A 23,490-nucleotide genomic window follows, 5' to 3' on the forward strand; every position below is an offset into this window, starting at 1 on the left:
TTCTCTGAGGCTATGTTTAAACTGAAAGATCTGGGAGTACTTCTCCATCCTCTGATCCACGTGTGGGATGTAAGCAGAAGCATACCTCCCAGATGGAGACATGATATCTGTGTCTGTCCTCTCTGCTCTATGTTGGTTTCCATGCAAAACAAAGTTCAACGTGAAGAGCAACACTGCGGGTAGCATACTGGTCAGGTTCCTACATAGACCACAAAGGAGCAGGGTCCTGATGCTCTGGGATTTTTTTATGCATATGCATGCATGGAAGGAGAGAACCTACCAGCGGCATCTGTTTATCTGCTCACACTTTGTCTCTTGCGCGAGATTTTGCCTCAAACCCAAGCGTGTTAGCATGGAATAATTTTATTTAAGACTGTGGTCAACTGTTTCCTTCTGATCTAACAGATCAGAAGTAGGTGCCAAAGCCCTGAAGAACGGGGTCGTTCTGTAATGGCTAGTTTAGGCATCTCCCTCTTACCATCTGTTACAAAGCCCATTTTGAGATGAGTTTAGTCCAAAAGGTGCTTAAAAACTTGGCATTGCAATAGCTACATATCTGTGGGTTAATCTAAGCCAAAATCCTCCTTTTTCATTGCCTAAATATGCTTAGCGCCTCTAAAAATCAAGTCACGTACTAACTTCTTATATATGAATATGGCATCTGCAGCCTTTACCAACAACAAGTTTCTATTTTCTTCCATCTCATTGATAAAGATATTGAATAGCTCTGAACTAAGAATAGATCTGTGTGGAACCCCGTTATATAATGATGCCCTCTGTGCAATTACTTTTTAGCTGTATCAGCCTTTTCGTGCCAGTTAAAGTATGCCACATGAATTTTATGTTGTGTCACTTTTAACCAGAAGGTCAGAGTACAAGGTAAAATATGTCAGCTCAGTTATATTAAGCTACTTCCTTTAGCAACAGAACCTTTTCATTTCATCAAAAGATGTAATCAGTTCTATCACTAATTTTCTACGAAAACTCATTCACTGAAATGGATTATGCTACTGTCTTTATAAACTTACTGATTAGATCCCATTCTATCTGGTATTTTGTCTAGGATAAAGATAAAGTTACTAGATTTTATTCACCTTGGTAATGTTGTTTAGGCATTTAAAAAGATGCTAATATGTTAGATGTTTTCCAGACCACTGACACTTTAATAGCATTACAGTATTTTAAAAAGGTTGTTCCATGAGCAGTAGAAGGAATTAAACCTTATTTCCTTTGGAGTGATATCTTCAGCCCACTCCTTGCTGTCATTACAGCTCTCTCCATGTCTTCTAAATCTCTCCCAACACAGTTCTGCCATGCCATCCCCTCCATGTTTCTAGATCTCCTGCATCACATCACCTTGCTCACCACACTACTGCCATGTACTGTTTCTGGTGTCTTTGATCTCTGATACCATTGTCCCTGTCCCCGGCTCCCTTCCATCTCCTATATGCCCAGTAAAACAAAAACTCCATGTTCTCCATGCTCTCTATGTTCTACTTTCCATGTTCTCTACCTCTGTATTTTGCCCTGCCAGCTGGGGAAGAGCCAACACCTCTGGCATGGACATGCCGAGTAGTTTGCTAGTACATGTATGATCTCTGAATAAGGTGGCTGCTGCTAAGTGTAATGGACAATAAATTCTCCTCTGTGGCATAAATAATCTTTCTCTTCTAGCCAGACAGTATTTTTCCCCTCAATTAAATGTGGAGGATATTAATTCTGTTTGCTACTTCTATGCCTCTGTTATATGTGACTACAACTAACCCAAATGATGAAGATTATATGGGGATGGGTGAAAAAGATGGGGAAGGAAAGGAGAACTAATGTCCCGCTGAAGGGGCAGCCGTGCAAACAGCATTATTTCATAAGGCATACACATAAATCAATCTTAGAATGCATCTTTAGCCAATTGCTTTAAGACTCTGGAACGCATATTATGCCATCCTTCAGATATGAAAATTATTTAATGTCAGCGTTTACTGTAAACATTCCCTATCACTGGGAAAATAGGAGGCTCTTTTTTACCACTGAGGTATCACTCAATTTCTTTCCAGTTGCCAGAGAAGAACTTACATTATTGATACAAATTAATATGTTTTTACAATAATGTGTCCAATAGAAACTTCAAATACAACAGAGAAAACTGTAGCACACATATTTCATGACACAACCCTGAGATTAAGAGGGTCAGTATTAGTTCAGAGGCTTTTGCTGGGGACGTGTAAAAAACGCAAGCTATAACTTGTACTGCCGAGGGATGCTCTTGTTAACTTAAGTCATGTGAAACCCCTTCAGTTTGTCAGTATTGTGCCCTGCATTGCCCCAGGCTAGGAAAGTGCACTTCACTTAATATACATATAAAAATACTAAACAACATAAATTCTTCAGCAAGAGCTTGAAGCAGTATCTGTGCTACAATCACATATCACATTAACATTTGATGTTATTACTGCTTCGCAGGTGCAACAATCCTTGGTCCTTGCCCCTGTGGGAGAGCAGTGGTTGACTTCTATTTCTTTTTTTAACTGTTTACATTTTTACTTCAATCATAGTTTGTCTTATCTCTCCCTCTGCAGGAGGGCAATCATCAGTGAGATTTGCCGCGAATACATTGTGGCTGATGTATCTAATGGAACCTGCACTTATAGCCAGACCTGTCAATAACCCTAGCACCATTACAGTAGATAGCTTTTCACAAGATTGGCTTCTTCTTTCAAAGATTATTCAGTACCATATGCGCAAACAACAGCAGCCATTATTGCCCTTTATTTTCCACCTCTCCTTTCCTTAGACTAGCACATCTCTTTATTATTATTTGACAGCAATGAAGAATAGGCCAATCTTTGCCATCATTTGGCAACAACAATTCTTAGCACTTTTCATGTTCAAAGGGCTTTGCAGTCATTATCTAATTAATCTTCACTACAGCTCTATAAGGCTGATAAGAAAGGTTTAGCCTCATTTTATAGATAGGGAAACTGAAGCTGTGAGTTTAGCTGCTTGATTTTCAAAGGTGCTGTGCATTCTTGGCTCCCATTTACGTTAATGAGAGTGCAGAGGGAGCAACATCTCTGAAAGTAACGGAGTTTGTGCAAGCCTGCAGAGGAGGCTGCTATCAGCATGCAGTGGGCATTCCGTGGTCCCACACCAGTGCTCAGGCCATTTGGCCAGGCCTGCCCCAGATCTGGGATGTGAGTGGCAAGCTGGCCACTACAACTCAGATAACTCCCAGGTACCATTTCATTTAAATGCTTCAGTGTCATGGGGGAATGTTTCAGAAACTCTGCACTTGAAGTTTCACCTCAGGGGGATTTTATCTGATCTGTCCTCACTCTAGAAAAATGCCTTTAACCTGTCAAAAGATGTCACTGTGCAATGTAAGCACTAAGTTTCACTTATGCTGATTCACTTGCAGTTTTATGGCTACATTTCACAGAAACTGCACTTATTTTGAAATACTCCCTAAGCCCCAAGGACCATAGACAGTATGGATTCACTAATGCTTCCCTAATTCATGGAGGTGGCTGCTTTACCAGTCACTATCAGATCCTTAATCAGCAGAGTTGTAAAGCTTGTAGATATTCAGTAAAAGTGCTTAATAAAAATCATTTAATTCTAAATTACAAGAGTGCACTTAACCCTAAAGATATTAAAACTGATTGTTTGACGCACTGCACTGAGTGGTAGAAATTTAAAAATAAAAGCTTTCCTTACTTGCATCAAAGTGTGTAAATCTTCTAGCCTTCATATCCTAGTGTCATGATATTATGCTGTAATAAACTATTTCATTTGAGAGTTTTATGCTGTAAATACAAAGTACTTCAACCTGACTGGTGATAACAGGAGGATCTGAATTTTGAAGAAAAGAGCCAGTATTACGGCTGGCTTTCCTATTATCCCGTTCTTGAAGGTCATCTGTCTCTGACGGTGTCTTTTCAGGGGTGAATTTGTGAATCCATCCTACAGCCTGGCTGATGTTGCAACGTACTGGAGTGCTGTAGTAGTTGTTAGATACTTTTGGTAATAAATTATAAATCATATGTGTCCCCCCTTTGTAAAATGCACCATAAAATATTTATATTCATCCCTATCTGCATGGATCAGTCCCCCCCAGGCACGTATGCATGCATACACACGCACACCCCCTATTAAGGTGGTCGCCTTCTTTTCACATCTCTTCAACCAGTAAACATTTAAAAACTAGACCAGCAAAATCCAGCCTTTGGGTGGGCAGAGATGTTTGCTTTTACTTACCTCATATGAAAAGTAATAAATCAGCATATTTAGATATCATGTCAACTTTTTTCAATTGAAATGAATTTGCAGTTTGTTTTTTGTCAAAATGTAGCCTTTTTGGACAACATCTGTAGTAGGAATTATTTTGAAGAAATAAAAACCTTAACATTTTTAGGTGGTTAGTAACAGAATGATTTCTTTTTAACTAAACTCAACAAATGTTAGTATTTTATTGCTAGAAAAAAAAAAAAGAAGAGGAAAGAGAGGTGATGGATGTGTCTGGATTTTGATAAAATGCTATAACTTACAAATATGTATTCATTTTTAGAGCAACAAAAAACCCTTACAGTTCCAGCACTTTTTCGATGGGAACAAAAATAATCTTTCTTCCATATCCATTGTGCAAATAACCATCACAGAAATATTTTTAAATAGTCTTCCCCTACCTCTTTACATATTGTCTGTCTTCCTGGATGTGATGCAGGACTTGCTTAAGTACTCGGGAGCAGGACTCATCTGGGCATCACTCTATCACAGTTCTGTATTTCTCTCACTGCTGATTTTGTTTGTATTTGGCTTCCTTCATTTTCCAGCTTTGTAGCCAGATGTTTCCAGATGCATTTTCTGATATCTTTAATAGAGCATTCATGGGTTATGGAGCGTTTTACTTGCCTAATTTGGAGTATGCAGGAAGGTGCGGGTTTTATTTTCTCTGAAGTCCTCCAGAACTGTGGTATGAAATCTATCACTTTACTACACTGATAATTGCTTGTAATACGAGGTTTAATTCCATCTTACAGTGGTACAAATCTCCCACAATTATAAAATTATTTGTCTAAGAACTTTTATGTCTTCCAGTTATTTTGATTTCCCTTATTCCAAAACAGAATATAAAATCTTGGGAACAAAGTCAAGGAGTCATATGCCTTTTGATTAGGTTTTTTTTTTTCTTGTAATGTTTTCTGATGAATTTGTACAGTATGTTTGATTGCTTAATTGTTTAATTTTGCCCTCCATAAACAAGATTAATTGCATTTTGCTAGCCTGAATAAATATATACCCATTATAGTAAATAAGTACTGACATTCTGCGTCTGAGCTGTAATGAAAACTTAAGACAGATAGAAATGGGTGCACTGCAATCCTCAAACTGTTCCTGACACCTCATTACACATCATCGGAATAAAAATGGAAGATTTTTAAAAGATTATTGCTCAGGCTTACAGCCTCTGACAGCAAGGAGACGACAGGCAGGAGCTGATTTAGAGACCTGCCTCTCCTCTCCCATCACTCCTGAGTCCACTGGGGCAACCTCCTCTTTCTTCCAGGTTTGAAAGAGGAATAGGATTTCACCACCCTTTAAAGTACTCAAAAGAGAATTCTTACCACATTTAGAGGTCATTGAGCTTCAAAGAGGCCACGGTCAAGGTTCAGGAAGGCTGCCTGGCTTTGTGGATCTCCCATCATACCCTTAAAGCCTCATTCTCATCACATCGTACTGTTATACTTCATGTAATGGAATTGACTCAGTCCACAGTGCACTACTCGACAGATAATGGATTAAATATTATATATCATGAGGGATGATGTAAGGAAAAATTACTAAAATCTCTATTGATAAGACCCATACTAACGAAAATTGCCATATAGTAGTAATCTAATTAAACAAAATATTATTTTAGCTTAATTTACTAGTTTAACCACTCACACTCATGCATAAAATATTTCCATCCCCCTGACTCCCAAGCACCAGACTAAATTACTTAATCAAGGTTTGCACACAGCTAGTTAATTCGGAACCAGTTTTTACCCCTTTCACACAAAACAAATTATAAACTTAGCTGTTCTACATTGGATAAGCACTGTCAATACGGAATACAATAGGATCTTTTAAAATGGCAGTTGAAGCATTTTAAATGAATTTGACTGTCCTGACTCTGCTCCTTTTTATTCCCTTTATCAAAACCCCAGGTTCAGTGTATGTAATCAGAGTGTACAGTAGATATCTACAGAGTGACCAGCTAGCTTAAGATAATGTCACAACTACAATTGCACACACCTTAAGAGATTAACATTTGTGCATTTATTTGACAGGACAACTATAGTAAATTAACTGAATATGTGTATTAATAGTTTAGAGAATTGTTGACTTAAAAAAGCACAATATTCTTGTTCTGCATCTTGCATAATTTTCCATATTTTTTCATGTGGAATTCAGTTTGCAAGAATTTGCCACCTTCAGCTCCTAATAATTTTGCAAAAAGATATGTGGCTATATAAAAGATACGTGGACATTTAAAGGACAAAACAGTAGCAGGAATATTATTCATTCCTTGTTTATATTTATATAAATATACATTTATATCTAAATACTTTAGATTATTAGAAAGGAAAAAAATTTGCAATTCACTGCAATTGTTAGGATTTTTTTTCTGCTCATCTACATTTTGCATTTAGATTAGACATTTAGAAATTGTAAAATTAATTTCACTGCAGCTTATTATGAGCTCCTCTATTTGCTTCTTAGATTCTAACAAATACCTTTGCTATATTAAATATTTCTACTGATTATTTTGTTTGGAAAATTTACTCTTACAAAAGCACAAGTTTGGATTACATTTTGGAATTTAGTCCACAGCTAGCAATTTAATGAGTCAAATCAAAATTATTTGTCAGGCAATGCCATTCATCACAGTCCTTTTTAAACCAATACATATATCCTTGATACTCATCATGAATGCTATGTAACACTAACTGCATAATACAGAAACTCATTTCTGTCTGCTTGAATTTAAAAATAATTTCTTAATACATGTGTTCGAAAACGTTCAGAGTACCTTAGTGACCAGATCCTCAGTTTGTGTAAATTAGTATTAAAATCACTGATCCAGAATAGTTGTTGTTTCAGTGGCATGAGAAATAATGTATTGAGTTTTCCTTCCCAGTTTTTCTTTATTCAGCTCTATCAGATGTATAATACTAAACTCTTGAATAATTCCTTTTTAAATTAAACAGTGGATTCATATCTTACCAGATTTATGAGTCATTTATATTCCAGTAAGCCACACTACCCAAATGGTTATGTATACAATTTTGATGAGCTAGTAGTTTAAGTACAGAGATAATACAAAGAGCTTTTTCTGAAGTGGGTATGGGGATATTAGTACAGTTGGTGTTTAAATATATTTTCAGTGTGAAATAGAAAAGCTGGAATTAAATCAGTTTTCCATTAGGAATCATAAAAAGTTTTAGTCTGAAGTTTTTCAGAATGATGTTGATGTTATGATAAATCCACAAGCATGGTGATGCAAAAATTACTGTGAACTACATATTAAGTACTAAATTTATGTGTAGGTAGTGCATTTGAGTTCATTGAAAACTAAATATGGGTTGTGGTGGCAGGATTACCCCCAAATACTGTAAAAATAGAAATCTGAGTTTCACAAGAAATTCCCTATTATGGCAGTTTTCTGGAAAGCCACTAGGTGGAAGTTATTTTCCTACTGAGCAATTTTATTCCACTGACAGAGGCCATTGCTTTCTAATATAAGGCTGTAAAGGAGTCACTTTCCTTCAATATTATCCATGCTAGAGTTTCAAGCAAATACATAGCACAAGAACTTGTCATTTGCAAAAGTTCTGGAATATAAAGCCAGAGCCTGTCTCTATTGGGACAAACACTTGGCAGGAGTTATTCTACTAATATTAGTGCAATTAAATTGATAAAGAAATTACCCAAGTAGAAATTATCAAGCCAAATACAGGTGGAAAATGGCTGTAAAACTAATGATAGATGGAGAAAGAAATTAAGCACAAGTAGTATAAAAATCTGAGCAGAAATTAAAAAAAAAATTTAAAAAAAAAAAAAACATGGTTAAAACTGCAGAAGGGAAAAACTCTTTCACCAAAAAAGATTCCAGTTTTTTGAGATCACTATTTTTATTTTATAAAATTAATCTTAAAACACAGGCTTCCCAGTAAATTATTCTAAATTTTACTTTCTGGCCTTTTCTGAACTTGTCAGTATAAAACTCAAATAGCAGTGAACTTTGCATTTCAGCTTGAACTCTTCAACTGTATTTGCAGAAAAGTTGAAAGGCTTGTGATTTTGAATGGGTTACTGAACCACTTCTAAGGAATAGAGACTTCCTCACCATGCAGAAGATGGAGACTGGTCTTTCCTGAATTTGCCCTTTGCTCTCTAGTAGTAGTAATTCCACTAGTGTTGATAGATTGTTATTTGGTCCTGTGCCAAAAAGGATATGAACAGCAGAAGGCTGTGCTTGCAGTCCCTGTGGCAGCTATTGATTTGTTCTCCTTGTGTAACCACCACTGAAGAAGAGGGTGGGATACAGCACTAAAAACTGGCACAACTTGTGTTTCATATCAAAAGGCAAATTTGGGCAATTTTGAAATATTTTGTGCCAAGGCACATGATGAGGAATACAAAGAACCAGAGCAAAGCATATCACCCACTTTATGTGGTCTCCAAAAGAGAAGGAAAACAACTGATTGCGAAGCATGCAAATATAGAAATCATACTTTGTGTGTAATGTGCACTGCTGGGAATACCATGTGTTTAGTGTAGATAGGCTGACTAACATATATGAAAAACATCACTTTTCATGGCAAAGTTTTGTTGTTGCTGTTGTTTGGTTTGGTTTGGTTTTGGTTTTTAATTGAGTAAGTTCAAAGCAAAGAATTAATTACCAGGAACTTCTAACATTTGAGAAAAAAAAACTTTACCTTTTTAGCCGTTTTACTTATAAGGAAAAGAAGCAACATTGTTCTGTTATGTATTAAATACAAAAAATCAAGAAACTGATAAACTTGATAGTATAAATAAAGAAAAAATACTGAAGGAAATTCTTATAACCTTATCACAGTATCACAGTATGTTAGAGATTGGAAGGGACCTCGAAAGATCATCTAGTCCAATCCCCCTGCCTGAGCAGGAACACCTAGATAATGTTACACAGGAATGCGTCCAGGCGGGTTTTGAATGTCTCCAGGGAAGGAGACTCCACAACCTCCCTGGGCAGCCTGTTCCAGTGTTCCGTCACCCTCACTGAGAAGAAGTTTCTTCTCAAGTTTAAGTGGAACCTCTTGTGTTCCAGTTTGTACCCATTACCCCTTGTCCTATCATTGTTTGCCACTGAGTAGAGCCTGGCTCCGTCCTCGTGACACTCCCCCTTTATATATTTATAGACACTGATAAGGTCACCCCTCAGTCTCCTCTTCTCCAAACTATAGAGACCCAGCTCCCTCAGTCTTTCCTCATAAGGGAGATGCTCCACTCCCTTAATCATCTTAGTTGCCCTGCGCTGGACTCTCTCCAGCAGCTCCCTGTCCTTCTTGAACTGAGGGGCCCAGAACTGGACACAATACTCCAGATGCGGTCTCACCAGGGCAGAGTAGAGGGGAAGGAGGACCTCTCTCGACCTACTAACCACCGCCCTTCTAATACACCCCAGGATGCCATTGGCCTTCTTAGCCACAAGGGCACAGTGTTGGCTCATGGTCATCCTGTCGTCCACTAGGACCCCCAGGTCCCTCTCCCCTACACTGCTCTCTAACAGGTCATTCCCCAACCTATACTGGAACCTGGGGTTGTTCCTGCCCAGATGCAGGACTCTACACTTTCCCTTGTTATATTTCATCAAGTTACTCCCTGCCCAACTCTCCAGCCTATCCAGGTATGATTTTTTTATAATGATTTTTAGCAGGATGGAAAATATTGAAGTTCAGCAAATCACTCCAAAGTCTTCCACCATTTTCTCATATAAGTATTTATTATGTATGAACCATGTTGGTAAAAAAAATAATTGTAAAAGTAGTATTTCTAGTTAATGTAATTGTACAAGTCATGAAATCAGGGGAGCTGAAATTCATTCTATGAATGTTAGCAGTGGTTAAATACATGCTAATAACCAATACAAATATACTTGTGGAGCAGAAGAAAGAAAAATCTATCGAAAAAGCCAAGATGGAGGCAAGCAGTTTAGAAAGTGATTTTTGAAGATCTTTTTCCCTTCCTACATGAACCTCATCTTTCCAAATAGTTTTTTTCCGTGAATCATTTGGAATAAGAAGAGAAACAGGTATGGGGAGACAAAAGTAAGAGACAAGCTAAACAGATACTTACTCCAGACTACAATCAGTTCTCCAGAAAAGCCAGTTAATGATACTTGAGACAATGGGTCTGATCTCCTCCTCTGCCATAGCTACACTGAAATGCTCCCACTGTAATTGTTTCATAGCAGCCTGGTTTCTGCCTCAGCCCATCTTTCATCCTTTGTGGGGATGTAGCCTGTGGGCCTCATCATGGAAGATGATGTGATGTCCAGGACAGAGGCAGTGGAAATTAAATAATTCAGATGACAAAGCTGAAGGCCTTTCAGGCAATTAAAGTTTTTAAGGTTTTTTTTCTTTGTTGTATTCATATAGCAGTTTTGACAAACTGTGTCAGTTTTCCAGGCTCTCTGCTGGAGAAGGGATCCTTCTACAGTGTCTCTAACCAATGAAATGGGGCTTGCCTGGTGGGGAGAACTAGGAGTCCTGATTTCAGCAGAAATGCGCAGGATCTAGGATACCAACTGTATGACAATAAACCTCTATACTTTGAAAGATCAAGTGAAGGTGGTGTGTTAGGACTTCTGTACCTTCTGTCTTACAGTGAAAGCACTCTGTGACTTTGAAAGCCTTTCTAAGCTGTACTGATCTAAATGTTCTCAGCAGAAAACCTGGGGCAGAGCTGGTGGAGGGTGGGTGAGGTGTCTGTTGCAGTGGTTGGCACTTCAGGGGAGGGCAGGAAACCCCAGGGATTTCCAGGGTTTTGCAGAGTGTGTGTGATGTGGCAACATGAATGAAGAAGGATAGATAAATGCAGAGGAACTGGAGAACAGGAAGAAGCTAGGAGCAGGTCAGAAACTGGATGGGAGGGTGTAAGTAATGGCAACTGTCAGTGAGGACGAGACAGAGAGAACATCAAAAGAGGAAGACTATGGAGACATGAGAAAGAGCAACAAGTGCAGAAGCTGTCTGTCTGAGGTGGAACCCAGGGTACCAGAACTTCAGATGACCTTCTCATCCACCTTTCAATCACCTTCAAAAGGTTCTGTGGCCCTAAATATTTCAGTTCAGCTAAAGAACCTATTCTCTGTGAGGCCATCCAATGGCATACAACACAAAGTTTGGTTTTCCAAAGTTTAAGATTTTATAATCTGGGAAATTTTTTTTTTAAATAATAAAAAAAAAAAACAAATCCATATGTAAATAGTCAAACACTCAAAATAAAGTTTACTTGCTTTTGTTATTAAGAGTATAATAATACACTCTTTAAGTCCATGATTTTGTAACCTTTCTCAGCATGAGACACCTTAACTTCGTTTCACTGTACATAGGGGCTAGTCTGAGAATGAATCCACTTTATGTGCTTCAGGATACTATCACCTCAGTAACTCTGTCTTATTCATTGCTGAAATCTGAGGAAGCATGAACTTTGTCAGAAAGGGAATTGGAGGAGGGAACACAGAGTGCCCTGGCGAATAAGGAAATTAAGCGTTGTCCTAATGAACTGCTTCATATGCCAAATTCTGCCATGGAATTCCTATGTGATGCTGAGGAGTCACAAGGCACCATTTTCACAGAAGTCAACTATTTTGTCACTTTTCAAATATCATGTTTGTGCTTCACTGTTGTACCAAACTCTGACCTTTGCATCTTAGAGCCCTTAGAAGCTCTACTGTGAAAATTAAGTGCCTTATGAAGTTAAGATACAACAAAATTAGGTTCTTGGTCCTTCAAACCAGGCACACACGTACACTTGTCACCGCCAATTTGGGCTTTAATGTCAGAGCCTATGTCTGCATTATGGAATTTCAAAGTGCTGGAGAAAACTTTGCAGAGGTGGCTGTACATCAGCCCATTTTCCTAGCATCATTTTACTTGAAATAAACCCATAAGTCTGGTCCAAAAAGAGAACTTCAGTGAGCAGAGTCATTGTCACATTCCCTTACCTGGACAATCAGGTTGTACCAATGGGATGCCCTTTTCCTGCCGTTTGCTTACCCATCTGGAACACAGGAAGGATAATGTTTCCCCTCAGGGAAGGATCAGTACAGGTCTTAGCGTTTCTGAAGAACTTATAACTAGGTCTAAAAGGAACTTAAATCAGATGCTTCTCCTGCTATCATGATGCAAAGACCTCTATGTTGAATCTGCGGGATTTCGCTTCTGTGTCTTTACTAGTGTTAATTCAGGAGTTCTGTCTTTCCTGAATCAAACTGCATTGCATCCCCACAACTAGACTACTTTCAAACCTGAGCTGCTGAGTCTATATAGAGCTTTTCTCAATTGTGTGGATGTACTAGTGCAGGTCAATATTGGCTAGCTCAGGGATCTTTAAAGAGAGCAACCTAAGGCAAGCTGTGTGGTAGGAGAAGATAATTTTGTTCAGATAAGGCTAATACCTTTAAAAATAGCTGACTTGTCTTTGGGTACACAGTCCCTTCTGTGTGAAATGGAAACAGGACCTTCTAAAGTACCAGTGGATACTGTACGATGAAGGCTGTTTTATAATTCAGTCACAGAAGATACTGAATGAGGTTTGCATAGACAGGCACAGTGAGGTTTTCATTAGCTTTTGAGAGCCTGTCTTTTGCATTCTTTCAATGTAGCTTTGTCATATATATATTGATAGGAAGGCTATGGAATTCTTCCATTCTTTGGCTATAAGGAGGAAATTTTAGATTGGATATAAGAAGGAAATTCTTTCCTGTTAGGGTGGTGAGGCACTGGAATGGGTTGCCCAGGGAGGTTGTGAATGCTCCATCCCTGACAGTGGTCAAGATCAGGTTGGACGAGGCCTTGGGTGATATGGTTTAGTGTGAGATGTCCCTGCCCATGCAGGGGGGTTGGAACTGGATGATCTTAAGGTCCTTTCCAACCCTAACTATTCTATGATTCTACCTGGAGTAAAACCCAGTACTTCATCTCCTCACTGATGAAACTGCATCATACTTTTTCTGCATTACCCACATTGCAACCTTGCAATCCTTTTAATTTGCATTCCACAAAGCACTGCACCCAAAAAAGCACTGCACACTCTGGACTCACTCCTGTTGATCCTCTTCAATGAAATGAAAGTGATGGCTTCTGTGAAAGAGGAAGTATTGCTGGGAGTGACATATGAGCATTGAGCAGAACAATGTAATGAGTAAGCACCTGAACCTTGAAGGGAATCTCCATTGAAGTAAAACACAATAGGAGAGGCTAATTCAATTATCAACTGATGCTCGTTGCTTGAACAAACTTTACTGAATTATTAAAAAAAAAAAAAAGGCAGAAAATACACAGCCAATGAACACATTGGCAAAAATACACACACGTTAATACCTTGAGTTGGTACAGTTTGCCTTAGATTTTAGGCTTCCCATCTTACTGGTGGTGTTTTTTCCTGGCTCCATCTCATCTTCTTCCACAGAAGAAAATGATCTAACATGGCTGAACATCTGAAAATATTTTCACACCACCCTACTAGCCCTTTATTTCTAGTACCCTCCTGTATAATCTTTCCTCCAGAGCTGCTGCCCTCAAAGCCTTGAGTTACACAGACTTCCCATTTTATCCCTGGCACTATTACATTTTATCCGTAGCACTATTACATTTCATTCCAAAGAAAGATGCAAACACTCATTAGGCTGAGGTGTGCCAGGCCACTAATTGAAACATGCTATTAACCAGACTAAGGAAAAGCAGAATTTAAATATCACACAAATGCACCTAGTTCTCCAGGAGCCCTCCTACTCAGACCAAAGCAGCCTGAACAGTGATGGCACTGATTTAAATGTATTAGAAAAACAAGCCCATTTTTTCCTATTAAAACTTTATTATAAGGCAGCTAGTCAATCATTACAGTCACTTTGGGCAGCAGTGAGAAAAAAATGAGTCAAGCACCAGAACACTAGGTGTGATCATTTTCACTATTAGGATAAAAATCTTACCAGGGTCAGCCAGAGTACTTTAAATCTAGTTAATGTAATTTGATCTGATTTTTTAAAAGGTTATTAAGACAACAAACAAGCAAAAAATAGCAGGCAAAATTTATCCTTATTTCTATGTAAATGCATTACTTCATCCTTATGAGAACATCCATTACTGTAGCAAAAAAAACAGGTTTTTTTAGCTTAACAATAAAAACAATTTAACTTAGCTCATGTCAAAGTTTATCGTATGACTTTAAAGCATCTGTTAACTTTAACAGCATAAATGAAATCATCACTGAATATGGCCTCACAAGGCAATTTTTTTTTTTTTAATGTTTAAACCATTCTTGTCTATACCCCCTTGTCATTAACTGGTAAATCAGTAATTTATTTCCTATTAGAATTTATATAGTTTGCAGCAATTAAGAAGAAAAGCATAATTGCTGACAAACCCAGGGCACTATTTAAATCACTTCCTTGTTGACAACATATTTCTCCTTCCTAAAACTGAATGTCACTGAAATCTGATTTGTACAGAACCCTTGTGGACTCATCATTCAAATGTACTGCACCTGTCACCTGTGTGCTAGCATTCTGCTAAGGATCAATTTACATAACCTCATTTAATGGTTCATAAATCATACCCATTAAGCCCAGCTAACAGGAACCAAGGGTTCTAATTTATGCTGCCTTTCATAGCAGAAAATTGGGAGGCTGGAGCCTGTGGATAAAGAACCCAGGTCTTGCCTTTGATTGTTGATTGTGATGGTAAATGTATGGATGATGAGAACAGATTTTCACTTTATTGATTTCCTGCCAAAGCACAGCATGCTTTATTGTGAAAGGGGGCCTTTTGGCAGCAGTGCTAAAAGTGGCAGTTGTTTAGGAGCCCTTTGCCAAGATGACATCTAAGACAATACTGAGTGGTAAATACTAAAATAATATCAAGCTGAAATGTTAATTTTTAAAAAGAAACCTCCCAAAGGTTCATAAAATCAATGATGTTTTCTACCCCAAAGCACCTAACTAATAAACATGAAGCCAGGTGATTACTGTGGGGTATTAATTTTTTTTTTTTAAATCTATTTTTCTTAAATTCTTTATTCTGTTATAAATTATTCATGGTATTTCAGTCAAAGTAATGCAGATGTGAAACCCGCTGTAGAGTGACAGTTCAGCCAGAGTTGTGAGCTGGGCCTGTCTTGAGCTTTGTACTGTGATCCTCCCTTTGATTAAATACCTGGAAATAGCTTTTTCTGTCATTTGATTTTCCATTTTTAAGTTCTATTATTTAGTAGGTGGCTGCGTGCCGTAGTTAGTGTATTGCCAAATGGCATATGCATATGCATAGGCATACAGCAGTCTTCCCACATGAGTTTAGGCAGGGTCTCAATATACCAAAAATAGTCTTGGTATTACTTTCTAGAATGAAACAAACTGTGCTGGTGTGTTCCCCTTGCCTCATTTAAATTGCACCTCTTCATTTCAGCTCACTCTCTAAATTTCTGCTTAAAAGTAAGAAACCCTGCTTTTCTTTATCTTCACTTAGGACAGATTGATCTCAACAACTGGTAATTTAATCACTACTCCTGCAGATGGACAAACAACTTTGTAGGTCTGAGATTGCAGTTTGTGTCTTCTGCCAGCCCTGATACTGATTTGATAAGACAAGCAACGTGCTTGGGCTTTTTCTTCTTTTCTAGCTAAACTCTAGGAATTAAGAGCTTTATCTTGGAAGATGGTCATTATGGTCTAGGGAAATACTGAAGCTACTGAATAGCTTTGATAAATAGCAAGATAACTTGCTCAGAAAGAAAACACAGCTCAGTGGCTGGGGCATTAGCTGGGCTGGGAAACTTCCTATTGAGGTCCACCATAGATTTCCCTTCAGACCTTGAGAAATTCACTAGAATCCTATTCACAAAATGCACTTATTTTGTTCAGTAAATTTCTAGTATAAAATACATAAATAGTCAAAAGAGGAGTTATTAAAACCCTACTACTTGCCTTCCTCTCCCATTCATATCGTTCTGTCAAGCTGAGCTGCAGAATCCTGTCTTTTTATGTGCTGCTTTCATCTGGTGGTTGTCTATCACAGCTCTGCATGATGGAGAGAGCTCTCCAAGCCTAGAACAAGTATTCCGGTACTTTAAGATGAACTTTCTAAGTCCTCAGCTGGGACAGAACACAAATAAAAATCTCACACAGTGTATCAAAATCCTCTACTTACTCCTCTATGTTATAAAATACGCTGTATTCTTTCCTGTCCATGTTTATGCAGACCTTTGTCATGTAAGTGTGCTCTATGAGATCTATATAAACAAGATACAGGAATGACAGACAGGGGAACACTTCGTAGGTCCTGATAGGTCTTAGTAGTAATGGAGTAGTTTACCTCTATTGAGATGGATGTACTTGGCATCCCAGCACTTATAAAACCAGAAAATTAGGTGGATGTTAGGCACCTTCATGGACAAGGATTTTGCGGATTTTAATCTTGGGCTTTGAGGGAGTAACAGTTGTCCCTTCAACAGCTATGATCTTAGATCAACCTAGATCTTCAAGCTCCAAGAGTAAGTTTTGGTGAATATTACTTGGGCAGATTTACACATTGCCACTGTGTCCTGGGTTCATCTGGTGGCTATCTATCACAGCTCTGCATGATGGAGAGAGCTGGCTGGCTGGGTTTAAACCACGACACACTGTGAGCTTCCCCACCTCATCCTTTTCCTTCAGGTCACTAAGTCTGTAGCAAAATGGCAAAATGAGTATGTGGCTGTACCTCAGCCGTTCTAGTTCCCAGCTTTGCGTATTGACCTTACTGCTGTTGGAGTTTGCACTGAGACTGTAGTATGAAGTGCAGCAGCTGGGAAATGAGCACACATTTGATTCAAACCTCTCTCTTTCTGCAATGGTGGCAGCAACTTCTGGCAAAGGAGAAGAGAGAATAGATGGGACAAACAACGTCTTAAACTACCACAGTTGCTTACTGTTCTGTACAAAAGTGGATCCCTCAGCCTCCATCTCACTTTAAGTTTGCAAAATGGGGAGTGCTGTAGAAACTACATACATTTAAAAGGATAGGAGCAATTAAGACCACATTAATGTCTTAGATTTCTTCTCTCAGTAGCAGCATATATTTAAGTGTTTTGCAGTATTGAAGCCTGAATGTTAATTGTTTTGTAGATTGCAGTCCTACATTGGTTTCTTTGTCTCATGAACTCTAATATTATTTTTTAGAGATGGAAACTGTTGAGTATCCTCCAGTTATTCTAATGCACCTGAGTCCTGGGTTCAGACATCCCTACTATTCAAGTCCTCGGCCTTCACTTAAACAGAAGCCAACAACCCTACTGAAGAGAGAGAAGGACTTGTAATCTCAGCCTACATGCTAGTAGGTTCATGTCACTGTACTAAATTTTCACGTGTGACATAAATAATATTTCAGTTCAAGATCCCAGAGGTGAAGGGTTTTAAACTCAAGCTTGGCTCTACTAAAAAAAAATACTTTGCTGCTGGAATTCTGCTATTCAATTTCAAGGTCCTATTAATCAAAACAAAACGAGCACAAAACCACAGCCCACAAAATATTATTCTGGTTGTTATTTATATGAGCATTATTTATTTTTCAGATGCAGGAGTGAGCTGAAGTTTATTGAAGGAAGCATCTCTGCAGGTGCCTGGGGATGTCACTGGCAAATGTTACTGATCTGCTTTAAGGGGTAACCACATAGAGATGTTCTCATGCCTTCCTCACAAAGGAAGGTTGCCACTGCTGTAGTAACAAAGCAGAAAAGATCATGTGACTACATTTTAAGTTTGCTGTCTGAAATGCTATCTTTATCCTCCTTTCCTGTGGAGGTCATAGCAGAGCAATGGAGATAATACCTCAGGAGGTTTGAATGTCACAAATACGTTCTTTGGAATCCGGAGTTTCTGTGATAACTTTGTTTATTTAAATGAAATCACAATTGTTTTGTTTTAATAAGGACTAAAGCAGATCAAGACCAATTCTAATCTCTGCAGAACATTTCTTCCCCGGTACTGTTCCTTCAAGGCTTATGCGCACAGTTATCCTAATGGATTGGAGTGAGCCCACTGGCATGGCTAGATACACAACTTACATAAACTCCATTCTAATCAATAGGACTCCATGACTTGCAGTAGATTGCAGTTGATTTCCACAAGTGGAACAAAGCTGATGAGAGAGACTGTAGCCACCATTTAAGTCAATCATGTTTCTCCATTTGACTTCAAGGCAGACAAGGCTTAGCACTACAGCATTCCCATGTAATATCAGTGGCATTAATGGGTATATCCCATGGTGCATAAGACTACTCAAGAGCACAGAAAATACATGGTCCGAATGCCCAAAGTACACTGTACCACTGGACCTACCCATGTGTGTATAGACCTATTTCAGTCAGTATGAGAGTGCTGAGATACTGGAATGGGTTGCCCAGAGAAGCTGTGGATGCCCCATCCCTGGAAGTGTTCAAGGACAGATTAGATGGAGCTTTGAGCAACCTGGTCTAGTGGAATTTGTCCCTGTCCATGGCTGGTGGGTTGGAAGTTGGTGATCTTTTAGGTCCCTTCCATCCCAAACCATTCTATGATTGATTCTATGATTTTTTTTAAGAGAAAGCTAATTTATTGCAGCTATTTAACTGTGTCATTCAGAGTTACCATATCTCTTACTTTTTCCTTTCCTTGTCTTTGGAATGCAGGCAGATATCCAAGATATTTAGGGCTCTGACAGAGTTGTTGATGACACATTAAAATTAGGCAGCTAATACTACTCTAGTGGGTCTTGAACTCTCCAAGGCAGAGTTGTCCAATATGCTTATAAATCAGCTGTGAAAAGGTCACATCCTCAGACGATTATGTTATAGGTAACACAAATTATGAATAGTTTGATCTACCCAGTGACTTGTGGTGGGTACACCTGATGGCATTTGCCAGCATAGTCAGAAATTAATCTTTATCAGCAGAAACCAGGTATAACTTAATTGAAAATTATATATAATCCAAGTACAAAACTGGTGTAAATGGAATAAGGCAATTCTACAAATAGAAGACACTATGTAAAGTAGCATGAAAAATCCAGTATCTGACCTATTTTTTAGTTTTAATGGAGGTTAAATAAAACAGACTACACAATATTTTTGAGTCAAGTTGGGAGCAAAAGTACAAACTCTGCTCCAGATCTAACATGAGCTTAACACAGTTAAACTTTACAGGATACAAGTATGATCATACTCAAATGCTGTCTCTTTAATGCAAAGATCATTGTACTTGCAAAACTATGGCCAACTATACCCTTTCAGCCATGATCCTATTGATACAGTACTTCATTCTTAATTGAGACATGTCCCAAGATTATCCTGAGAACATAAAAAGTCTCAATTTACATGCAAAATTCCAGGAAAATCCCAGTCACACATACTAGCAGACATCCTATATGGGCTCTTGTCTTGCAAGCTTTCTAGTCCACAGGACAGCTCTGTGTGGCATACTGAAAATGGATTGAACTATTTCTCTACTGTTTAGTATTTTTTAAACATTGGAATTAAAAGAATCCCAAGTTATTCTAATATTGATTCAACTGTATTTCTTAAGAGGGAAATAAATTTACTTTTTGAGGTCACAGAAGCCTAAATAATATGAGGGGGTTAGCTTTTTTCTAAAGGTAAAAAAGATTTGTGTAATAGCTTTGCCTATCCTGCTGCTGCTCTTCACTCCTCTTAGTACTTCCTCAATATGTAGTCTAATTTCGATAAAATTATTCAGAAAGGTTGGAATAATAATACTATTTTCAATAATAATTTTATTATTATATAATAAAATGTATTATTTTAATTAATAAATCATAAATTTTAAATAAATCATAACGTTTATTATTTAAATCATTATTAATAATATAATAATGTCAATAAAATTATTCAGAAAGGTTGGAATTCTTTAAAGAGAGATTTCAGATTAAAGCTGAGTAGGACATACATGAAAGTAGGCAGCTGGGCAGGGGTATAAAATTAAAATGTTCCCATTGTCAGTAAGAATGTGGTACAACATCAGCCACAAAACCTCAAGAAATGAAGTCTAACATAGGAGAGACACTGTAGAGCCAGGTCCCCTAATTCTGATACTCACAGAGCTATTCCTTTCTCTGAGGCTTTTACATTCAAATCAAATAATCTGCAAACTAAGAAATGGACTGACTTTGTTTTAAAGAAATCCAAGGGGCTTTTTCCTAATACCTTACCTCTCCCTTTGGAAGATTTTCTGGCCTCCCAGTTATAGTGCCTAAATTAGTAAGTATCTGAATGCAGCTATTTGTGTGATTACTCAAACTACACTGATGGAGTTAGTATGCAAACTCCATTCCAATAAAAGCAGATTACTCCTTTCATCAGAGATAGAAAGATGTAAGTTAGATTAATTTCAGTAGTGAGTAAGTCCCTTTAGAAATATGACTTCAAATAATTCTGAGATACCTGAGAGGGAAAAAGGTCTGTTCATCTTCATAAGAGATACAGGCTGGGTGCATTAAGCTCTAGTGTTAACTGCATTTCAGAACAGCTTCACTTGTTAAACATATGTGTGCATCTGTAAATATAAATCCTATACAGTGTAGTTAGATGCTGTTTATTGACCCACTACTGTAGTTGCTACTGCAGCTGCTGGGTCTTCCACATGATAAATTGTGAAAAGAAATTAAATGCCTAGCCCTGTGAGATAGTGACTACCTGTAGTTCCTGTTGACTTCAGTATCTTTTAGAAATAGTCTTTAAGAACCATTTAAGAATTGAGATAAAGGTTTACCACAGACCTCTGCTCTCTTCCTCCCTAAATAGAAGAAAAAAAAAACAAAACAAACCCAAAACCAGAAGGTAGATTTGTCTCAAAAGTATCAGTAGCTTTATCATGCACATGATATCTTTAGACTGACTTGAAACACTTTTCATGTGACCTACAAGGTCAGTATCGATCACAGTGCACATTAATGGTGGAGCTTCCTCTTTCTATTATCTCTCTAAACAAATCAAATTCTTAACATTCTTTCACTGTATTTTTCTTTAATTCGATTTGGTTTGTATACTCAGGAGCAGGGATTAGATCTTGTTTTGTTGAGATTTTTTTACAATTTAAAGGATTTTAATTCAGCTAATTCAATTCCCAAAGTGTAGAAAAAGCCCAGACTGTCATGGGCCCTATCCATTCATGGTGGAACTGCAGGATACAACAGAATTACACCACTGATAAATTTTGCTCATTGTGTTTCTTCCACTTAAATTTAATCAACCCTTTGTGAACCTCTTTCATTTCAATGGCATTATATGAAACAATGTGATACAATTGTTGAAATTGCATTGATTCCTCTGGAGATGCAGATATCAACACAAGTCTGTAAGATCTCATTTCCTTTAAGGTTTCTAAAATAATTGCATTTTTATTTAATGCTTTTAGGGTTTTAGGTAATAAAATATCTAAACGAATTTGTATGCTAAACCCAGAGTTAAATTGTATGAACTCATTATTATATTATTGCTCTCTGTTTGTACCAGTATCACTGAGAACTGAATCAAAGCTTTTCTTTGACAACTGTGAATGGTTGCACTTATAAAATAAAATGTACTCATCCAGATTCCAAATCATTATTATATGAAACTCTGACAATTTATTTTTATATGTTTGATGCATTACAAATATTTATTTGGATGTAATTTTAAAGTAAATTGAGAATGCAAAAAAAAATTATACACTTCCATCTAGGGACAAAATGTTGCTCTTCTAGAGACATACAGAATTCATATTAAAAGTTTGTTTAGTAATAGACTCTTAACAGTAACATGTAAAAGCAATCACTATAAATATTATCTGCTGCAGTTGCAAAGAACTCCTTTTGTCACTGTCGACTTCTGGGCAGAAAGAATCATTCTGCAGTTCTTCCAACTGATGATGTCAAAGCACTGTGCAAACACTAGTGCTGAAATTAACAGTTAGAGCAGTTTGCTCAGTATAAATCCAAGGTTATTTCTCATTCTTCCCCTTTTCTTTCAAGCATGTTACTGCAAGCATCTGCTTCAAAGATGCCAGGTCAGTAATTAAATATGTCTTCAAAATGGAGACACTAGTCGGGTTATTTCTGCTTGTTCTGAGTTCCATCTTTTACTTTTTCACCCTGACCTCATAAAATGTTTGTGTTGGAGAAGATGTTTTTTCCTCTAAAACAGACCCCCAAGGGTACTTCATCTTTGTGACCTAACTGCAGGGAGGCTTATAGTTGAGGGATCTGAGCTAAAGAGGTTTTTCCTGTGGCCCACCTACAGGTTTCAACAGGTGAGTCAGGAAAGTGCCTTCTCTTCACATTCTTCTTGGGAGCTTAGGAACATGTCTACCGGCTGGTTGATCCCTTAAAATACTTTCCTCAGTACCTGACTCTCTCCTGAACATGGAAAACCTCCAGTGTCCCCTCAGAGCTGAAAGTTTGCAAGGAGTAACCTTGGAATGAGTTCTTCAAGAACCTGGAAGGGTCTGGACTTTTGACTGCTGCTTGTTAAAGACAACAGTCCACATACTGCAACACACACACATATATATATTTATATTCATAACTTTCAACACATGAATAGCCCCATTGATTTCAGCAGAACTATTTAAATTTGAAAAGTATTCGCAACTGCACAATCTAAAAGTGATTTACACGCCGTTTTCCTCTCTAGCTTGAGCTTCCCCTTTCAACTAGACTATTAGACTCTCAAGTAATCTTGTCAATATTAAGACAGGCCTTAACATTTTGAAAGATTAATAGAAAGTGCTCACTTTCATGCCTTTTTTTTTTCTATTAAATTAATTTGAATTTGAAATGATATTTTTTTAATTGCTTAGGGGATTGGCTCTGCATATGTGTCTGTGTGTAAAATTGGCCAATGCCAGCAATCTTTTTAAAGTATTCATATGCACTATTGTAAAATTTACATTTTGTAAAATATTCATATGTTCACTATATTTTCTTAGTTCCAGAAACACTTTTTAAAACTTAGCTACATTGCACCAATAGTAAAATAAATACTATGTTCCTAAAATAACTCTTCAACTGCAGAATACATAGGAAACCCATTCTTCTTGCAGTGAGCAACAGTGTACTTTCCAGCAACCGCCAAACATTATGAAAATGTTTTCATTTACTTCCAGAATTTGCCAAAAACAGATGATGACTGAAACTGGTAATGACTATTTTCTATTCTCTATCCCTAAGTAATTGACCA

Source organism: Pezoporus flaviventris, unplaced genomic scaffold (assembly GCF_033815535.1).
Source record: "Pezoporus flaviventris isolate CSIRO_AGI_PZ_B2104156 unplaced genomic scaffold, CSIRO_AGI_Pfla_v1 ptg000036l, whole genome shotgun sequence".
Taxonomy (NCBI): domain Eukaryota; kingdom Metazoa; phylum Chordata; class Aves; order Psittaciformes; family Psittacidae; genus Pezoporus; species Pezoporus flaviventris.